This window comes from Pipistrellus kuhlii, unplaced genomic scaffold (assembly GCF_014108245.1).
Source record: "Pipistrellus kuhlii isolate mPipKuh1 unplaced genomic scaffold, mPipKuh1.p scaffold_m20_p_15, whole genome shotgun sequence".
Classification (NCBI taxonomy): Eukaryota; Metazoa; Chordata; class Mammalia; order Chiroptera; family Vespertilionidae; genus Pipistrellus; species Pipistrellus kuhlii.
In genome coordinates, this window is record NW_023425460.1 from 2,792,410 (window position 1) to 2,801,138 (window position 8,729).

Sequence of the window (8,729 nt, forward strand, 5' to 3'; positions counted from 1 at the left end):
AAGCAGGACTTTTTCTAAAACGCCAGGGGGACATGGGACAGATTGTTAAGAATCGCGGCTGTCCCACTAAGGGCGGAATACCTGGACACGTCGGCGCCTGATCCCCTTCACCCCTTTGCATCTGAATACTAGGGAAGGACTGCACAGTTGGGCATATCCGGGAAATCTCAGGGGGAAATTGCCTTCCTGGAAACAAGGGATAGGAGCCAGAGGAGATAGTCTGGGAGCCAGCTGGCACTCTGCCAGCTAGAGCCATAGAGAAAGAAGGCCAGAGCAACCAAAAGACTGGAAGGTCAAACCGGAAACACTGACACCTAAGAGCTGAATTACAAACTGCCTTTTTTTTTTTCTTTCTTTCTTTCTTTTTCTTTTTCTTTTTCTATTAATTAATCAAAAATAAATGGACACAAATAACTAAGATATAGCCTACCTAAAATTAAGGACTACCTTACAAAACTGAGGTGCAGCAGAATACTGGGAACTAGAAGATTCTCTGGTCCGAGAATCAGGTGTACCAAATACAACAACAGAGGAAGTGAATGACCACTACTGGACATTTTTATGCTAATTTTACTATTCTTTACTTTACTTTCATTTTTTACATCTTTTATTTAATTTTCATTTTTTACATCTTTTACTTAAGAAACGAATTTTTTTCTTTTTTCCTTACTTGATTTTACCTTTTCAATTATTACATTTTTCAATCTCTATCATCACTATTACTACTGCTATTTTGCAGTTTTGTGGGTTTTTTTCTTTTCCTCTCCAGTACCATTTTATTTCTTTTTTATTTTACATTGGGAGTAACCTTCATTCTATTTTAATCTCTACTATAGCATCATTCAACCGTATCTCAACTCAACCTTTACACCATCACTCTCTTACTAAACATTAACCTTTTAGTCTCCAGTTTATCCTATCCCTTTCCGGCCTTAGTTTTTCCTCTATTCTTTCTGTGTAGCCCCTGCTAAATCTCTCACTATACTTATAGACCTAAATTCCAACCCCTGATCCAAGTATATAAATACCAATCTCTGCAATATATTAACTAGTTTAAAAAAAAACAAAACTGTTCTACTTTTTATCCTTTTCTCATGGTTTGTGTAAAGGTTGATTATTGTGAATTTTTATGCTTTTTAGTGAAATTTTTATGCTTATTCCTGTGTTGTTATTGTTGCTTTGTATTTTTTAAACAAAAAAAATCTTCTGTTTTTGTTTGTTTCTTTTACTTCTGTATATCATAGCCTTACTTAATAATAGTGGATATTGTATAGTTTGTATTAACCTCCAAGTATTGTTACTCGCATTGGCTGGCCTCAGTGGTTGTTCTATGGCAATTTTTCTCCACATATAATATATATAGTTTGTTTCCCATCTCTCTTTTAGTTTGCTTCTTCTCTCTCTCTCTCTCTCTCTCTCTCTCTCTCTCTCTCTCTTTTCTTTTTTTCCCTGTTTTCCACCTTCATTTTGTCATTACTTTTTTTCTTCTTTGACTATCTCTTTATCCATCTTTTTTATTTACTTATTTATTTATTTTATTTTATTTTTTTATTTTTCCTTACTTTATTTTTACCTTCCTTCCTTCTCTCCTATCCCCTAATTTGCCTTTCTCTAGTGGTCACCTTTATTAGAGGTTATTAATATTGTAAATACATTCCTGTTAAGTGCCTCCTGTGTTGTACCTGGTAGTGTTGTATTTTGCACCTTTAAATCAACGCAAGAGAAGGAACACCACATAACCAGACATCCTGAAAAGAGATACCATGGGAAGACAAAAAAATACCCCGCACATGAAAGAAAAGCAGGCATCACCAGAAAAGGAAGTAAACGAGTCAGAGGCAAGCAGCCTTGCAGAGCAAGAGTTCAGAATAATGATCATAGGTTGGCTAAAAAGAATGGAAGAGAAATTTGACAATAACCAAGAAGAAATGAGGAAGAACCATGAGGAAGTGAAGAAGAGCCATGAGGAATTGAAGAAGAACCAAGAGGAATTGAAGAAGAACCAAGAGGAACTGAAGAAGAACCAAGAAGAAATGAAAAATAACATCACTACCATGAAGAACTCAATAGAATGCAGCAAGAGTAGACTAGATGAAGGAGAGGACCGCATCAGTGAGCTAGAAGACAAGATGGAAAAAAAAATACCCAATTAGAGCAGCTTCTAGAAAAAAAAGATTAAAAAGCAGGAGGAGAGCCTACTGGAGCTTTGCGACAATACAAAACAAAATAATATTCGAATAATAGGGGTTCCAGAAGGAAAGGAAACTGAGGTAGACATGGAAAAAGTATTTCAAGAAATAATGACAGAAAACTTACCTGAGATAGAGAAGAAAAAACCCACACAAATCCAAGATGCTCGCAGAGTCCCGAGCAAAATGAATCCCAGAAGACAGACTCCAAGGCACATTATAATTAAATTGGCAAACAACATTGACAAAGTAAGAATCTTAAAAGCAGCCAGAGAGAGACAGAAAGTTACATACAAAGGAACCCCGATCAGACTAGCAACTGATTTCTCAACAGAAACATATCAAGCCAGAAGGGAATGGGATGAAATATACAAAGTCATGCAAAGGAAGGGTCTGAATCCAAGAATACTGTACCCAGCAAGGCTATCAATCAAAATTGAAGGGGAAATCAGGAGTTTCACAGACAAAAAAAGACTGAAGGAATTTATCTCCACCAAACCAGCAATGCAAGAAATGCTAAAGGGTCTACTGTAAAAATAAAGAAATAGGAAGTGAACAAGGAACACCGGTATAGAATAAAAATGGCATCAAATGAGTACCTATCAATAATAACCTTAAATGTAAATGGATTAAATGCTCCAATCAAAAGACATAGGGTGTCAGACTGGATAAGAAAACAAGACCCATACATCTGTTGTCTACAAGAAACCCACCTCAGAAAAAAAGATGCACACAGACTGAGGGTGAAGGGATGGAAAAAAGTTTTCCAGGCAAATGAAAATGAAAAAAAAGCTGGGGTAGCAATACTTATATCTGAAAAATTAGATCTCAGAGTGAAGGCCATAACAAGAGATAATGAAGGCCACTTCATAATACTAAAGGGAACAATCCAACAAGAAGAAATAACCCTGGTAAATATATATGCACCCAATACAGGAGCACCCAAATACATAAAAAAAACTGCTGGAGGACATTAAGGGAGAGATTAATAGCAATACAAGCATAGTAGAAGATTTTAATACCCCACTGTCACCCTTCGACAGATCATCTAAACAAAAAATCAGCAAAGAAATATCAATCCTAAACGACTCACTAGACCAGATGGAATTAATTGACATCTTCCGAACATTCTACCCCAAAGCCACAGAATATACATTCTTCTCAAGTGCACATGGGACATTCTCAAAGATAGACCACATTTTGGGACATAGGCAAAGTCTTTTCAAATTCAAGAAGATAGAAATCATATCAAGCATCTACTCAGATCATAATGGCATAAGACTGGAAATTAACTACAATAAAAATAATCCAAAGAAATCAAACACATGGAGACTAAACAACATGCTATTAAACAAGGACTGGGTTACCAGAGAAATCAAGGAAGAAATTAAAAACATCCTGGAAACAAATGACAATGAAAACACAACAATCCAAAATCTATGGGACACAGCAAAAGCAGTTTTGAGAGGGAAGTTCATATCCTTACAAGCCTATTGCAAAAAACTAGAAAAAATGGTAACAGATGATCTAACTCTACAACTCAAAGAGTTAGAAAAAGAGCAACAAAAAAAGCCCAGTGTAAGCAGAAGGAAGGAAATAACAAAAATCAGAGCACAGATAAAGGACATAGAGACCAAAGAAACAATACATAAGATCAACAAAACCAAGAGCTGGTTCTTTGAAAGGATAAACAAGATAGATGGACCTCTAGCCAGGCTAACCAAGAAACAAAGAGAGAGGACCCAAATAAACAAAATCAGAAATGAAAGAGGTGAAATAACAACAGACCCCACCAAAATACAAAGGATTGTTACAAAATACTACGAACAACTCTATTCCAACAAACTGAACAACCTGGAGGAAATGGACATATTCCTAGAAAAATACAAACTGCCAAAACTCAATCAGGAAGAATCTAAAAATCTCAATAGACCAGTGACATGGGAAGAAATTGAAACAGTCATCCAAAAGCTTCCAGCAAACAAAAGCCCAGGGCCAGATGGCTTCACAGGAGAGTTTTACCAAACATTCAAGGAAGAACTAAAACCTATCCTCAGACTATTCCAAAAAATCCAAGAGGAAGGAACACTTACAAACTCCTATGAACCCAGCATCACCTTAATACCAAAACCAGACAAAGACAACTCAATGAAAGAGAATTACAGGCCAATATCCCTCATGAACATAGATGCAAAATCCTCAACAAAATTCTAGCAAATCGACTCCAGAAGAACATCACAAAGATCATACACCACGACCAAGTAGGATTTATTCCAGGAATGCAAGGATGGTACAATATCCGCAAATCAATAAACGTGATACATCACATAAACAAATTGAAAGATAAAAATCATATAGTCATATCAATTGATGCAGAAAAAGCATTCGATAAAATCCAACACCCTTTTCTGATAAAAACTCTTAACAAGGTGGGAGTACAAGGATAATACTTCAACATAATAAAAGCTATATATGATAAACCCACAGCCAACATTATACTCAATGGGCAAAAACTAAAACCATTCCCTCTAAGAACAGGAACAAGACAGGGATGCCCACTCTCGCCACTCTTGTTTGACATAGTACTGGAAGTACTAGCCATTTCAATTAGACAAGAGGAGGAAATAAAAGGCATCCAAATTGAAAAAGAAGAAGCAAAGTTATCCTTATTTGCAGATGACATATTGTACATAAAAAACCGAAAAGACTCCATTAAAAAACTAATTGACTTAATAAATGAATTTGGCAATGTAGCAGGATACAAAATTAATGCCAAGAAATCCATGGCATTTCTATACACCAACAGTGAAACTGCAGAAACAGAGACTAAAAAAGCAATTCTATTTACCATCGCACCAAAAAAATTAAGATACCTAGGAATAAATTTAACTAAGGAAGTAAAGGACCTATTTGCAGAAAACTACACGACACTGAAAAAAGAGATAGAGGAAGATGTAAGGAGATGGAAGAACATACCATGTTCATGGATTGGTAGAATCAACATCATCAAAATGTCCATACTTCCTAAAGCAATCTATAGGTTCAATGCACTCCCCATTAAAATACCAACGACATATTTCACCGACCTAGAAAGAACTCTCCAAAAGTTCATTTGGAACAATAAAAGACCCCGAATAGCCACAGCAATCCTGAGAAAGAAGAGTAAAGTAAGAGGGATCTCAATACCAGACTTCAAACTATATTACAAAGCCACTGTTCTCAAAACAGCCTGGTACTGGCATAAGAACAGACATATAGATCAATGGAATCGAATCGAGAACCCAGATATCAACCCAAATCACTATGCTCAATTAATATTTGCCAAAGGAGGCACGAATATACAATGGAGTCAAGACAGTTTCTTCAATAAATGGTGTTGGGAAAATTGGACAGACACTTGCAAAAGAATGAAACTAGATCACCAACTTACACCATTCACAAAAATAAACTCAAAATGGATACAGGACTTAAACATCAGATGGGAAACCATAAAAATACTAGAAGCATCCACAGGCAGCAAAATCTCAGACGTATGCCAAAAGAACTTCTTCACTGATACTACCCCTAGGGCAATGGAAGCTAAAGAGAAAATAAACAAATGGGACTACATCAAAATAAAAAGCTTTTTTACAGCAAAAGAAACCATCAACGAAACAACAAGAAAGCCCACTGTGTGGGAGAACATATTTGTAAATGATACCACTGATAAAGGTTTAATCTCCAACATCTACAAACAGCTTATACAACTAAATAAAAGGAAGATGAATAATCCAATTAAAAAATGGGCAATGGACCTAAATAGAACATTTTCAAAAGAAGACAGAAAGAAGGCCAAAAGGCACATGAAAACATGCTCAAAGTCACTAATTATCCGAGAGATGCAAATCAAAACAACAATGTGGTACCATCTCACACCTGTCAGAATGGCCAACATCAACAAGTCAACAAACAACAAGTGTTGGCGAGGTTGCGGAGAAAAAGGAACCCTTGTGCACTGCTGGTGGGAATGCAGACTGGTACAACCACTGTGGAGAACAGTGTGGAGTTTCCTCAAAAAACTGAAAATGAAACTCCCATTTTACCCACTAATCCCACTTCTAGGAATATATCCCAAGAAACTAGAAACACCAATCAGAAAGGATATATGCACCCCTATGTTCATAGCAGCACAATCTACAATAGCCAGAATTTGGAAACAGCCTAGGTGCCCATCAGCAGATGATTGGATCCAAAAACTATGGTACATCAACACAATGGAATACTATGCTGCCATAAAAAAGAAGGAATTCTCATCATTTGCAGCAACCTGGATGGAATTGGAGAACATCATGCTGAGTGAAATAAGCCAATCAATGAAAGAGAAACACCACATGACCTCACTCATTTGTGGATGATAAAGAACATTATAAACTGATGAACCAAAAGATAGATATAGAGACAGTATATCAACAAGTAGACTGTCAAATTACAGCGGGGAGGGGAGGAAGATCTGGGAGAGATAATAGATCAACCGAAGGACTTTTATACATGTATATAAGTACAACCAATGGACACAAAACTCTGGGGAGGGAGGGGATGTGTGGGAGGGAAGGAGGGGGGCAAAAAAAATCAATAAAATATATTAAAAATAAATAAATAAATAAAATAAAGTGTTGAAAAGACCTCAAAAAAAAAATAAATAAAGATCTGTGAGTCTTAACCATAACAATTTTGTAAGCAAATGACACCTCTAGATGCTTTACCTAAAGATATTTGATATAATATATTCTTTGAATTTGCCTTATTGTTTTTAAAATTGTGAGTAGATTTGACTTCTTAGTTTTTGAGTGATAAGTTAAAATAACAACCTAAATAGCCATCCTATATAATAAAAGGCTGGTATAAAAATTGTTTCTTCAGGAGTTCCACTAACCCAGAGTTTGACTGCTCACTATGGCATGTGTTGACCACCAGTGGGTGGTACGGAATGAAGGCAGCTGGGAGAAGGAAGGCCCCAGTCGGCCCTGATATCTGGCCAAGCCTAGGGGCCCTAACAATTCATGATTTTCATGCACTGGGTCTCTAGTATATGAATATTTGCTTTACTCCACCTTGCACAGAATCAGACACTTTGGGGTGGGAAAAGTGCTATACAAAATAAAGGGTTTTATAACCACAACTCAGAGATATATGTATTGTTATACATCTATTCTCCACTGGAAACTCCTCCTGTTAGCCTTCGTTTAATCAGCTGGAAATCTGGTGAAAGACTACTGAGTGAAATCCAGAATTTATTGATTCTGACTGTGAGTGAGAACCAGGTCAGCAATGCTGGCTCCCATCCCCACGGGTTTGTGTAGCAAAGTGACTCAGCCCACAGCTTTGAAGAGTGGCATCGTTGGTGTCCTAACTTCATAATGAACTACTTTAGTATCCTTGGACAAGTTACATAGTGGATTAAACCTGTTTTATATATTTTCTATGCTTTTTTAAAAAAATTCTGTATATCATACAGCTGGCAAAGTGCATGGCACATAAGTTATTAATAAATTTACTAGCAGTTCTAAGAGCAGAGGTTTAGACTGTCAAAGGTGGAAGAGGACTTAATAACTATTTTTAAGTGAATAAATTGATTACCAGAAAGTGGAGGCAGTTTTCCCAAAGTCACAAAGCCAGGTTCCAATACAACTGTGGGTCTCAAACTTTGGAGTACTTCAGAATGACCTGGAGGACCAATATAACCAATATAACTACACCCATCCTTTCTATAAATATCACTCAAAATCACAGATCTTTGCTTCTCTACCAAGTTCTGAGATGATACCAATGCAGTTAGTCCACGTACTGCAATGAGAATCACTGCAGTGGTGATCGCTTCATGGTGGTGTACTGTACCACTGTACATCCCTATGAACTTCAGGGTGCATTGATGTCCATTGTCAGTCAACCTAGGGTGTGTGTTTCATGATCCATAGTTGAAAAAGTTAATATGTAAACTAGTTTTATTTCATACTAGAGGCCCAGTGCACAAAATCGTGCACAGGTGGGATCCCTTGGCCTGGCCAGTGATCAGAGCCAATTGAGACCAGCTGGCCAGGGGAAGGGACTGCAGGAGGTTGGCTGGCCTTGGGAGGTTGGCTGTTGGAGTGCACTGACCACCAGAGGGCAGATCCTGAATTGAGCATCTGCCCCCTGGTGGTCAGTGAATATCATAGTGACTGGTTGTAATGGTCGCTTAGGCTTTTATATATATAGATTAGCACATTATAATCATCAGCTTACATATTAATAACTAAATCTAATTGTCTTCCCTAAGTTCTCATAGACAAAAGGGGCCAAAAGTCCATCTAACATCAAGACCAGTCCATCTAACACCACAGCCTACCCTTTTACTCCATCTCAAAACTGGCTTCTTTCCACTGGGGAAAAAAAAAAGTACTCCTAAAAAGGAGGGAAGGCAATACAATAGAATAAAGATAATATTTTCAACAAATGGTGCTGAAACAAGATATCCACATACCCTCCCCCCCAAAAAAACAGAATCTAGACACAGATCTCACA